We start from the raw sequence: 14,490 nt of genomic DNA on the forward strand, positions 1-14,490 counted from the left end.
TAAGTTTTAGGGCATTTTGTTAAGCAGCAACAGATACAAGGGTAAAATGGCATGAATAGTGAATTTACAAGAGGAAATTTAGAAAATGAAAAAGTGTAAGTAACTGGAGCTTCTCTGCTGAGTACGAGAGAAAAACATTTATGAAGTCCTAATTTCCCCATCACTCATCTCATTAAACCCCATCACTACACTGAAAAAGAGAGTTTGAGTGAGGTTATTGCCCACAGTAATACAGCTAGAAAGTGGAAGAGCCAGAATTTGAAGACAGATTAGATTTCACAGCCTAGATGTATTCATCCCATTATATTGGCAGGCTGTGAATGGGAAGGGAGGGAAGGAATAAGCCTGACCCACAGAGGAAGGCTTGACGCTAACGACTGGTAATGAAAATCTTTCCTAAGCACACTCATTCCTGGTTTATTTTTTTGAGACAGAGTCTTGCTCTTGTTTCCCCAGCTAGAGTGCAGTGGTATATGCTCACACTTTTAAAAATAGAATACGTGAGCCATGACTTAACCTGTACAATGACTAATCATCATTATTACAGAATCTGTGTTGAATTGTATGTGCTCTAATGTAGTGATATACTCAGGAATGATTACTTGGTTCTATATTCAATGATCCTAAATGCGACACACATACATAGCATATGTATAATATATCACCATATAATATATTCATTCTTCTTTCTGACTTTCATATATTTTTTGTTTCTCTCTTGTTGTGAGACTGTGTTCTGGATCAGCTAAGCATGGAAAACCAGACAGCTAAGCTAAGTAATCTCCGCAGATGAGAGGATGGCTTCTAAGTGAGAGATCGCAGGGCTTTTCTATGAATAAAGTGCATGAGCTTCTGCACATGTGCCCTCTAACATACAATGTGGTGTTTGGGGTGGTTAATACTGCCAGATCAGTAAATTCTAGATGACAAGTTCAAATGTGGTATGTATATATATATATATATATGTATATATATATATATATATATATATATATATACACAATGGAATATTATTCAGCCATAAAAAAGATTGGAATCTTGTCATTTGCAGCAATACGGATGGAACTGTAGAGTATTATGTTAAGTGAAATAAGCCAAGCACAGAAAGATAAATTTCACATATTCTCACTCATATGAGGAAGTTAAATATTAAAAACAATTAATCTTATGGAGGCAGAGAACAGAATGATGGTTACCAGAGGCTGGGATAGGGAAGGAGGAAAAGCTAACATGAATTTAAAAAAGAAATATAAATGTATTCATTAACACTAAACTATATACTTTAAAATGGTGGTAATAGTAAATTCTACATAAATTTTACTTCAACTAATAAATAAATAAATCTGCATGCAGAAGGTAGTGAGGTGAATACACCTTGATTTTTAAAAAGTATGACTTTGTATAGGAGCTAAAGAAATAGTTTTGGCTCTAAGGAGCTTTAAATGCTGAGGACAACTGATGATTTTCAAATTGAGCTCAGTGGGGACCTGGTCCTCTGTACCAACTGAACAGAAAAACATCATGTAGGTACTGCAATGAAGTATTTCTGGCAAATGCTAAAGACAACTATCCTTTCGTTGCTTTTACACATTTTATAGTTTGGGGTTCTGAGTTTGTGTTAGCTTGAAAACAAAAATGTTCTACTATTGAAATACTTTTGAAAATCAGTGATTTGAGAGATAGATTGTGTCTACAGAGGGGTGATGGAGTTGTGGGATTGTCTGGCAAACATACCTGAAACACTCTGACAATCTGTATGCTCTATGTGCAATCAGAAATGTAATGCTTTCCAAAAATGAGAGCTGGCCTTTAACTAAAGCAAGTTCACATTGTTGATACTCAGCTGGTGGCCACTGTACAGCTCAACAGCTTCAGTATTGGTAGTCACTCTAAGTTCAATTTACTGTTGGGGAGATAAGCAAGTCGTTGATAGCAAGTCGTTGCATTGTGGCAAAGGTATTTATGCTATACAAGAGTGGACCATATCATTGCTAACATCAAGACAGTCAGCAGTTTAGGGCAGCCCAGGAAGTTTCTAAAATGCCCATTTTAAGGGACTTAATGTAAATAAAACTCACTCCTCATAATTATTTGCTTTGTTCAAAGTGAACTTAGGATATTCATTGATCAAAATGTGTACAGCTTTCTTAAGGACACATGCAATTACTGTTGTCATACCCCCCGTTAGACAGTTCAAATTGCTTAAAACTTTGGTAACGACTACTTGGAAATGTTTGAATGAAGGTCATCTGCCATTCATATGACCATTCACAGCTTATATAGTGCCTTTTGTTCACATAGCTTGGGGTCTTTTACAAAAAACACTAATCAAGACACAAAATAACATTGTAGCAAATAATCTTGTCACAAATTCCATTTCACAGTAAAAGCTAAATAAAAAATAACAGCTTTTCTGCCTATATTAAAAATGTAGATCACTTAGTGTCAGGCAATTCAGAGTAGTGTACTCCACAAAACAGAGGAAGGTGACAGGAATATATCCATTAACTAACTCACACATGCACTTTCATCAAATAAAAACATTAAGAATGAACTTAGAATATTAGTATTTTACTTGCTATTAAGATTTTTCTAAACAGTTTTAATATATTGTAGCAAAAATTTAGATCAATTGAGTAATCTAAAGTTATTTATGAGCAAACACATTCATCCAAATTTAGGCAATAATATAATATCTCAGTTTAAAAATGTATACAAACTTCTTGCTTAGGTTAATTAGTGTATGTTCTGCTAAAGAACATAGTGTACTTTCGCTTGTTAAAAGAAATGAAGTGTGAATCATTCCCACTCCCATCCCTGGGGCCTCAGAAACATGGCTTGAACTTCCATAGTCCTATAATCCATAATTTCTCAGAAATTTACTAATTTTCACTGGTTTAAAAAAACAGAAACAATGAACAAGCAAAAAAAAAAAAAAACCCCTCTCAGTTCTAATTATCACTTTTGTTTTATAGTTTTTAAAAAACAAACTAAAAGGTGGAAGACATATGTAACTTTAGCAAAATATACACTTATTGCAAGTAGAAACTGAACAATTAAAGTTTGTCCTGTACATGCAATATAGTATTAAAGTGAAAACAGTTAACAGTGGGAATAGTAAGAGACAGCATCTGGAGCCAGACCTCCAGAGTTCAAATTTTAACCCTACTTCTTACTAATCAAATGACCTCTGGCAATATAACTTACCCTCTTTAAACCTCAGCTCTCTCTGTAAAGTGGTACCTACTTCATAGAATTATTGTGAAGAATAAAGGAGCTCATATGTATAGTATGATTAAAACAATGACCGGCACATAATAAGCACTCAATAAATATTTTTCTATCACATTCCAGGCTGTGTGCTAGGCACCAGGAATGCAATGGCAAATAAGAACAGGCACAGCCCCAGCCTTGCTACACAGTCAGTCTAGTTCTTGAGCTTCATGTGCTTTTTCTTCAGATTAAAATACAAGCTTATTACCAGATAATGAAAAAACCTTAACATGGAAAAGATTTAAGTATTTGGAAATTGCTATAGTTTGCATGTTCGTACACCTCAAACTTCATGTTGAAATTTGATCACTAATGTTGGAGGTGGGGCCTAATGGGAAATGTTTGAATCAGGGGGGCAGATCCTTCATGAATGCCTTTGTGCCTTCCTCTTAGTAATGAGTTCTGGCTCTTTATTTCCCACAAAAGCTGGTTGCTATAAAGAGCCTGTCACCTTCCACCCTCTTTGTTTCCTCTGCCATGAGGTCTCTGCACAAGCCAGCTTCCCTCCCTTCTCAGCCCCCGTGAGTGGAAACAGCCAGAGGTCCTTACCAAATGCTGTTGCAATGTTTCTTATACAACCTGTAGGATTGTGAGCCAAATAAACCTCTTTTCTTTATAGATCTACAGCCTCAGATATTCCTTTATAGCAGCACAGACTGACATCAAATTGAAGGAAAATCACACTCTATTTAAAGCTTTGTATATTGTTGCTTCTATTAAGGATAAAGTTATATGACAATGACATTATTAATTTTTTTCATAACCAAATTATAGTTTCAGTTTATTTTGTGATTTATTGATTACCTTAAGACATTAGTATTAATATTTTAGGATATCAATGCTAATGTTTTATAACCGAAAGTTATCTATTTTAAGTATGTGATTTTAAAATATTGATGTGCTCTCAATCTATCTGAGGAAATCTCAACCCCTTGCCATTGAACCTCTATTCATAAGATGGAAGTCAATGCTAACAAACAAAAGATTTGTTCAGCAGAAATTTACTTTACAGAATGTTGTTTTTTCTCCCCTTTTTTTTAAACTTGTAATTTTAGGGATTTTAAAGAGATACTTTTAAATCTTTTCCCTTATTTTAAAAATAACAGAGAAGCAATGGGATTTTTTAAGGTCAACATCTAATATCATGTAATACCATGTAACCAGTTTCTGGTTCTGGACTTAACTTCACATACATGTTTCGCTAAACTGGACCAAACTGCTAGTAAGAATCTGAAAACTGTAGTAGCCATAGACCTCATTTTTAACAGGTGAGAGTCTTGCCTGACCTATGAATAATTGTGAGGATTTAAAGGGAGATGGAAAATAAGAGCTTTCCCATATAATTTTATTAGTTGTTTTTTTTTTTTTTAAATCCCTGCCCCGTAATTGTTTTCATACCATTTCTAGAACTATCATAGAGTTTGCATTACTGAATCTCAGGTAGGAGTCGTGTAATATTTAATATACTCTATAGTTACTGGTATTTGAAAAGAGCTATACTGTTATGATCAAAATTATTAAATTGTAATTGTTTACAGGCAAGAATCTCATACTATCTGCTTTAATTTTGGTACGGTACCTGACACCACTTGGGTTAAAAGAGGATAACATTCTTGATGAAGATGCTGACATACTAATCAGGATTTCTGTCATTTTCGGGAGTATCAATGCAGGACTCTACATAAAAACCACAACTATTTGTTCAGGATAATTGCAACTCTGATCCATTTTCATTCTTGGCAATATCAATTAGAGTATAACTCATTGCTGTATTTAACTTGTAAGCACTAAGAAGATAACTATGAAATGAACACATTAGGATGGGTCTGTAAAAAAGAAGGAAAAAGGCAAGGAAATAAACCTCCACTTTGTGTCCAGCTCCTTGTTCAGTTACTGTACTTTACCATGTATAAAGCTCTCCCAAGCATAATGTGCACCTATGTTTTTAGCCCATAGGAAAAAAAAAACTTTCATTTTAATTTGCTAGTCCCAAATTTGTATTTGTTTATATAAGTACTTGTTTTCCTAGCGTATTATTTCGCAAACAGAAGTCATTATTGCTCTGTAGAGTTACACTTTTAATGAATAAGTGTAAATGAAAGAATTAAAAACATTTATATAGATATGGAATTAGTACTACCCATATATGAGTATCCTTATTTTCCCTCAAAAATTTGGGCAAAAATGTTTGCATTATACACGGCAAAATACAGTCTTTTTCATAGGCCCTCATATTTAGTTATTTTACTTTAAAAATGTAAAAAAATTGAGCACATTGGATTCTTGCTTCTCCACTCTCATGATACTTTACTAAGAAGAATGTGTTCCAACTCAGTCCAGAAGAATGTGTTCCAACTCAATCCAGGCTAATACAAAATATGTAAAGTAACCATCATTTTTAATGGCTGAATAGTATTCCATGGTATACATATCCCTAATATGAAGCCAGTAAATGATCCATTACACACCCACATAAATTAAAAACTCAAATCAATTCAAGGTGTGGGGGGCAAGGGAGTGAGGGTGTAGGGAGAGGGAAGGAGGAAGGGCATGGTAGTGTTCCCACTTAATGGGCATAATGTTAGGGTGTATGGCACACCTCTTGGAGGTGGGACACAATTATAAGAGGGACTTTACCTAACAAATGCAAACATTGTAACCTAATTCTTTGTACCCTCAATAAAATAAATGTGAAAGAGCAAAATGAGGATATTTATCCCCCAAAGAGAAGAATACCAGCAGTAGACTTATAAACTGCAGAGGGCATTCCAGCCTGAAATGAGAAGTTGGAGCAAAGCCTTTAATGCAAGCTTACCATCTATTATTACAAGACTATGCTAAAACACACCCTGTGTGTGTGTGTGTGTGTGTGTGTGTATATATATGCGTGTGAGAATGCAAACATACCTACATACTCAAAAGACTTTTTATTCTAGTATAAGAAATGGTTTTGGACAAAGAAATATATTACCCCAAGCTGCAACCTTCTTTCAAGCTGACATAGCCAACTCTTCACAAACCGTATGACTTCTAGATGCAGCCAGTAGCCCAAATGTCCCTTCGTCATTAGTTTCACAAACTTCATACACATTAAGCACCTATCTTTGCCAGGTGCCAGAGATACAAAGAATAATTTTTATAACTTCCAGGACCTCCCAGTCCAATGACGGACACAAGACCACAAATAATTATGAGATAACATGGTATAACTTACAAGAGAAAAAGATGATTCATAATCATGCAGTTCTGATGGGTCTTCAGCTGACGCTGCAAACATAATACATATAGTTCAGAAATATCATCTGTGCCACACCTCCTCCATGTTCTTGCTTCCACCAAGAAATTCTATTAGCAGCTTCTGATAATCACAGTTTTGTAATTCATGAGTGATGAATCTGTTTTCATATATTGGGAAATCAGGTTATATTCCAGACTCTTGAGGCTGATACTATCTCTCTCCCACATATTTCTTAGTTTCTCAGAGACAGATATGTGGTGTAAGCTCTAATTACTATAACACATAGTATAATGAAACACCCACTACACACACACACACACACACACACACACACACACACACACACACAGACATTGGCAAAGATAAGTCCTTCTTGAAACACTCCAGGCAGAAAAGACATTTCAGGCCCTGATAATATTCTGTAGGTACTTATAGTACAAGTGCCCTGAGCTAGGGAGTCTTTCATTGCTTTCTCAACACCTTTTTATAAGAACTATTTTAACAATGTCAAGTTAGAGCAAGGTTAAGAACACTATTTTGAATCAATGACTCATATTAGGAATAAGCAGGTTTCCTTTAGCAAATAGTCAAATACATAACTTAGTCTCAATGATCAAACATGGTATTTCTTCAAGGCTGTTAATGTATAAAATACATTTTAAGATTATTACTTAACCAACTAATATTAACCCCTAGTTGCTAACTCTTACTCTCTTAAATGGTCTCCAGGTACCATTTCGAAGCTGCATACATTTTTCCTTGATGTTGATGAGTGGTCATCTTATACTGTTTACTGGTTATCAAGAATTCTAAACAGAGGCTTTAAAGCAACATGTCACTCTAAATCATAGCTAGATCAGAAGTGAAACTTTTATGGTTATAATGGAATGGTGAGGAAAACAGGAAGGAATCCTATAAAAGCATAAAACTTTAACTGCTAAAGTTGTGCTCAGAACATGTAGGTTCTGGAACTCATCCAGCCCTTTAGTTGTAACTATCCAAGCCAGGCCGCACTCCTGCAGGAGCTCATCACACCAAACTTCTGTAACGTTCCATGCCTGAGAAGATTAGATCGCCTCCACCTACCCAATCAAAAAAACTGGGACACTAGATATGGCATGAAAGCCTGGGTTAAAAATCTACTGAGGAGTCAGAAGCTAAGCTACTAAATGATTAAAATTGCTTCTAACAGGCATTATTTTCCTCTGTTTCATCAATAAGGAAGCAGGCGCCTCTGTACTATGTCACAGGGTGGGAATGCTTTCTGGAGTTGGATTGTCAAGAGCTGCTTTTTAAAATAGCAATACTCTTATCAGAGTAAAACTTGCCTGCTGAGTCAAAAGGAAAGTTGGCTTCATCTACCTTTGAGCCCAGGAAGAATTTAAAATGTAAAGATGCCTGGCATGATTCCAGCTGTTGGCTACTACAGATACTTTTAAATATCCACTCTTTATTATCTGAAGGTATATGAATAAGCAGATACATATTGTAAATGGAAAACAGAAAGAAAGCCACCTATAAAAGTCCACTAGACTGAAAGCACAAATAAGAAACCCATATTTTTCTTTTGTCCCCCTGAAGAATCTGACTTAACTCTTATACTCCAGGAGAAAAAAAACCTCACAAATGACTGCAAAGGCGTATCTCACTCCTTTTGAAGATGAAGGAGGAGAAAATTCCAAAAAAGAAATAATATTTCCAATAAGGACACTAAATCTAATGCTAATTTGATGTCAAATCCACTTAATCCATGTTATTTTTTATTTGGTTTAATTTGAAGCCACCACGGAAGCCTCTTTTAGGGAGACTCCTCACTCTCAACAAATTTAATTAGCAGAGATATGCCATAGGTTCTTTAATGACAAGCAACTAGCCTGAAAACATAAACATCAAGCAATTCTGATGGGAGATGGAATGTGTTAGAAGAGGTCTCCTGGCATGATGTTGGGGTATATCAAGGATCAGGGTGTCAGACTGGGGTGTGTGTCTGTGCCTGTGTGTGTGCACACACACATACCTGTATATGTTTGCACAGGGCTCTCCCAAAGTTGCCTGAATGAAGTTAAAAATTCAAGAGAAATTCTCCAGTAGTCACGTAAGACAAAAAAGAAGACTCACGTAATTCAGAGAAGCCTCAATGTAACTAGCAGTGAGTTCTTTCACTCGGTCAGACTGTGGTGGTATCAGGGAGGCAGAATTCCTTATTACCCATTTTACTAGGTCAAGACAAATAGCGTAAAACCTAAGGAGAATTGCTCATACTTCAATGAAAAGACTTCACAAATATGTAATAGATGATACAGTGCATAATGTATTCATTTTAGGATTCTGAGAATTTTAGATATATATGGTAATTTTGTGATTTGGAAGCTTACAAGTGAAGCGCAAATTGTAGTCAGAGCTCACTTTCCCAGGTTCAATGTCAACTTACAAGCTGGGAGTGAAGTAGCAACACTATTTGCCTATTCCTGGGGTTTGTGGAGAGGCACAGAACTGTAGGAGATATTAAAGGGAAAAAGGAAGAACTAGAAAACTATCAGCCTGAGGACTTAAATAATAAAAAAAAAACAAAAACAGAAGTTTCTTTCTTGGGAGGAATAAGTTGTCCTCTAAGGAAGATATATTATTGTGATAGTCTCAGGGAGGACATGGCTAGTGTTAGAGAAGTCATTCCCCAAATGTAGAGGAACTTCTTAGGAATCATAGGCCCATTTATAGGCCTATGAGTAGGAGGATCCAAGCCGTAGCAATCTAAGGAATGGAATTTTGCCTCGAGGGTACCTGGGCACACGGAGGTTAGTAGCAGATCTTCTTAGGAAATATTTTTCCTTTTTTGTTCTCTCCTGTTTTCAGATACCATCAGTGAAAGAAGAGAATGAAGCAACCCTTACTAGTAGCCTCTGTTCTTTCATGCCTGAATTACTTTGTGCTGTGAGTGTTCCTGAACATTCACCAACAGCTCCTTGAGTCCAATATATGTTTTCCCATCCAGAAAGGAGTCAAAACAATCACATCACCCATACTTACAAAGGGATCCTCCCCTGTACTCCAACCCTTCTAAATTCAGAAATTTCTTCCTTTCCTACTAAACACTCAGAAATTGTTCAGTAATTACATTATAAAAAAATCTAAAATGAGAATGATAAATAAGTTTAAAAGACTTGCTCAAAAACCTGAGTTAACTTCCTAGAAACAGAATTATAAACGAGGTGATGAACATCACAATAGCACAAAGAAATAATATTTGGGGGAAGAGCCACTGGAAGAAATTTGAAATGTACACTGCTTTATTATCATAGCTTCCATCTGTTCAATAATTTGAGATGAATATATTGATCTCCGTTGCCAGTCTAAATTACTAGGGAATTCTGTCTTTAGGAATACCCAAAGCATTCTTGAAATGAATTACCAAATTCAGCACCATGGGTGAAATCAAACCAGAAACTTTTCTTAAATGGAAGATGTGATCCAGAAACTCACAGACAGAGCCCCACAGGAGCCTAAGAATGGACCTGGACTATCCCCATGTGTTGAATAAAACATAAGTAAGTCACATCCCCACATGTTGAATAAAACGTAAGTCACATCTAATGGGAAACTATATTTTGAGTTAGCCTCAGAGCAGCATTTCAAGTGGCTTGAAATATTTTAGTTAATCTATGAAGGGACGGAAATCAACCAGCTTCTGAGAAAGTGAAAAGAACAGGCTAACTTTTTTTAAAAAAAGCATTTCTAACAGTGTAATTGGATTATTATTATTTGTTGGGTAGTAAAAATCAGATGAAACTTTTCCCCTTCCCTTATGTAGGCAGAGATTGTCACTGAAACACCTGCTACATATAACAACTATACATAGTACCAAAACCCAAATATATCAGTCATGTTATCAAAACACCAAATGAAAAACAAACGTCAGAATTCACAACCGCAACTATTGGCGTAGTAATGAGCAAGAAAATTACCCATGAAGGAGGCAGAATATGGAAAATGGATTAAGAGCAAAAAATGACCTGACATGGTTTTCATCTTCTTGTATAAAAAGCATCCACTTCCTCTTTAGAGATCTGTCAGTTCTCTCAAGGCCCCTGGATAGCCTAAATGGTTCTGTAGTGCTTATTACTCTAAACTTTCCTAATGGTATTCAATGCAGTATAATGTCATTTAGGCCTGAAAGAACCCATGCACCTAGTAAGAGTTGCTTGTCACTGATGGTATCTGATTTAACAGGTGGGGAAATGTGCTGAATTGTTGCAGCAAACATTTCAATAAGAAAAAAAAAATTACTACAGTGTAGAAATATTTATGGAAGTGCTGACCGCTTATCAATTAATAATGCCTGCAAGATACGGAGGAAAAATACTCTATCCTTCACAAGTTGAGAAAGAACCAAGTCAAGACTTAATTGCATGCTCATTACAATAGAGCTAGTAATTTCACCTCTGGTGAACTATTCAGACTTAACCTGAGATTTTCCTAATAGCTCAAGGGTGAAAAAGAGGAACAAGCAAAACTGTGTACACAATGTGGCACCATCTATGCAAACCAGAAAAGTGGGGAAAACATATGTGTACATACACATTTGTGCATGTTTAGAAACTCTGGGAGAAAACCTAAGGTACTGGTAAAATTGTGGCCCCTAAGGTAGGATATCATGGGGTACAAGAGGAGCAGAGTGTGTGTGTGTGTGTGTGTGTGTGTCTGTGTCTCCTCTCTCTATATATATGTATACATATATATATATATTAAACTATGGGTATATATTAACTACTTTACTTTTTTTTTTTTTTTTTTAGAATGGCTGGAGAATTGATAAGAATGAATACACACATATTATTGAAGGGTAAGTTAGCAAGCTATTGAAGAACTATTCTGTATTTTAAACATCAGTTACAAGTAAATGGACAGTTTATTCTTTGTTTGGTCTATAAAAAACTGAATTATGGGTGGCTCCTCTGGCTCAGTGAGTAGGGCGCCAGCCCCATATACCGAGGGTGGTGGGTTCAAACCTGGCCCGGCCAAATTGCAACAAAAAAATAGCCGGGTATTGTGGCGGGCGCCTGAGTCCCAGCTACTCGGGAGGCTGAGGCAAGAGAATCGCCTAAGCCCAATAACTGGAGATTGCTGTGAGCTGTGATGGGACAAGGTCAGACTCTTGTCTCTAAAAAAAAGAAAAAGAAAAAAATTCCAAAATAAAAAGTGAATTATGAGTTGTAACAAAGAGAGTCTAATGTTTCAACATGCATTGGTGAACTCTAATGCCAGCCATTGATCAGTTTTCTGTCCTTGGGCAATTAGCATCGAACTCTCATCCCTCAAATGGGTACGATTATATGCACATGATGTGCCCCCGTGTATGAAAGGGGAGAGGCTGGGTGTAACCATGACTGACTAGGTGGGAGGAGAGGAGGCCTCACTGATTGAAGGAATAGATTCCCTGCACTCTGCATTAAGTGCACTTTAACCTGGTTACTATTTTGAAGAAGCACCCCCCATTTTTAAAAGTAAACAAGAACAGTGAGAAATGAAGATCTTTCTGTTATAATATTTCCATCCTTTACAGTTTTTCCTTCAGCTGGGTTCCAAAGCTGCTTCATCTATGATTCTCCTTCAGCTCTACAAATGCTGAATTCTTTTGTAGATTTCCATGGGCATACATTTCTGGAAAGTTATCAGAAATGCTTATTGTTTATTAAACTACAGTGTATAGATCTTATTGTTTACTTAATACAATTCTGTTGACACAGAATTCCAGCCAGGCAGCCGTTAACATACCCACCCCCATTTAGTAATCATAGGTATTCTTCCAAAACAAGCTAAATTTCTACTGATTTTATCTACATGGGCAAGAAACAGTAAAATATTATTCCTTTCCCTGTTTTTCTATGTTTAAAACAGTTTTATATCTATTTGTAAGTTAAAGAGATTCAACTACGTTTCATAAAATAGTACTACCCTTGCAAAAATCTACTCAGCATGTCTTTAATCATTAGGAAAGTTTAATTGTTACCCACGTTTAAAAATTAAGCTACCTAAGTCAACATTCTAACCACAAAGATGCAACAGGCAAAGGGTTTCCTTCTGAATGAGTTTGCTAGTTCGTGGTTAGTTCAGCAAACTGATCATGTGAGCTCTAACATTGCGTCACACCAGTATAAGAGCCAGTTGATGTTTACATGACGATATGCCTTGGAAATAAATTGAAAACAACTCCCCAATCTAAGCTGACTGTGTCCTGTGTGGGAACTGTTTCCCCAGTGAGCTGGAGAAACGTACTGTAGTTTTGTATAGTAATTCAGAAGATAATTGATTATTTGCCAAGAGTCTGTTTGTGAGTTGCCAGTTATTATTATTATTCTTTTTTTTACCACTCTAGGGACACACTTTCAATTTCACAGTCTTTTGCACATTGTGGACAGTGGTGTTTAATTTCTTAAAGGAAAGTGCACATTTTCTTTCTATTGTCGTTAGACTAGTGGGCCTCCACTATTGGGGTGGGGGAACTGTATATCCAGGGAGTAAATGCTGAGGTTCCCATTCGCAGACTCCCTCCATGCACGGTGCTGTGGCTTAAGAGCTGGGAAGGGAATGAAGGAAGAGCCAGGTTTCACGTAAGAAAAGACACCTTTGTGTCTCACTGTCTTAGATGTTCCGTCAGAGGGATGGCCAACATTTTTTAAGATACCACTCTGAATTGTTTATGAATTCCTTCCCTTTATTTTACTGTTAAAAATGAGAGTTTCTAGCAGAGTTAAGGAAAATTTTGTCAGGAAACAGTTGTTTTCCTCCTACAGACTAACATTCCTGCAGGCAATGCAGCAAATTAACCAATATAAATGTTTCCTTCAAAACACAGAAATCTTTTATCTATATAGGGACAGATCACACAATATAACATGCTGAACTATTTCTATTAAGCCCAAAGATGACAAAAAAAAATTGAAAAGAATAAATCCATTATAAAGAATTCATATCTGCTGCTTTGTGAGCAATCCATAATACGCCGTATTGTGCAAACTATAGGAGATGATGACCTAACAATACAGAATGTAGAGAGGGCTTTTGACAACAGAAAATCATAAGAGAGAGTATCATTTAATGGAGAATGAAAAAAAAATGATCCTGGATTCTTTTTCCTCCTTTATTTGTTGTATCACTTTGTAAAACCTCCCTATGCCTTGCTCTCTTCATCAGAAAAATGAGACCTATGGTTTTATTTTTATAAAGTGCTTTAGGATTTAGGAGAACCCAGAATGCATTATATGATGAAAGCCACCATGGTGCATGTCACATGACTCTGGCAGAAAAGGATCGAGGGACCAAAAGTAAAACATGAATCAGCAATGAACACTCACTTTGTTTGTTTAAAACCCCAGGATGTGCAAATATATGTCAGAACTAAGGCTGACCCTCTTCCTTTACAATCACACATTACTCTATCTGGTTCTGGTTTAAAAGCCTGAGTTTAGTTGAAAGAATGTCAATGCAGAAAGGAGTAAAGGGGTTTTTCTCAAGCAAACCCCAAGTCACTAGGGGTGTCAACAAGAGCTAGACTAACTCGTGCTGAATCCCCTAAAGGGCCAGAGACAGAAGGGAATTGGTATTTCCTCTTCTCCCTTCCTCAAACATACCTTTATTCCCCAAAGGGCTATGTGTGGAGGGGACCAATAAACAAAAAAGGAGCTGTCTCCTCCAATTCCCCAAAGTTATACTGATTTTTAGGATCATAGGAGAGTCAGAATTGAGGATGATATACACCATTATGTTGAAGGATATGGTTCAAGAGCACGTACCGGAAACTTGAAGTTCAACTGGCAGCATAGCCTTCCACAATCAAACTCCCTGGACCTGTTTCCTCAGCTGACACTGAGAGCAAGGGAAGTGGAGGACTGATTTAAATGACCCCCTTTCGAGATCTAGAATTCTATTTTTCTTTGAGTACATGGATAATGATTTAATCCATGGAACAAGAGATCCATTAG

At 36.4% G+C, this 14,490-nt stretch overlaps 1 protein-coding gene across 3 annotated transcripts in view; it reads right to left on the reverse strand.

Moving 5' to 3' along the window:
• FIGN (fidgetin, microtubule severing factor) overlaps positions 1-14,490 on the reverse strand; it is a 130,707-nt gene that overhangs the window by 47,539 nt on the left and 68,678 nt on the right. The window contains exon 3 of one of the 3 annotated variants that reach the window (XM_053597953.1): positions 6,488-6,540. The exons of the other annotated variants lie outside the window; for them this stretch is intronic. The gene's annotated coding sequence lies outside the window, so the exon portion shown is untranslated. The remainder of the gene's footprint in view (positions 1-6,487; positions 6,541-14,490) is intronic. 3 annotated transcript variants of the gene reach the window in all.

This window comes from Nycticebus coucang, chromosome 7 (genome assembly GCF_027406575.1).
Source record: "Nycticebus coucang isolate mNycCou1 chromosome 7, mNycCou1.pri, whole genome shotgun sequence".
NCBI classification, from domain to species: domain Eukaryota; kingdom Metazoa; phylum Chordata; class Mammalia; order Primates; family Lorisidae; genus Nycticebus; species Nycticebus coucang.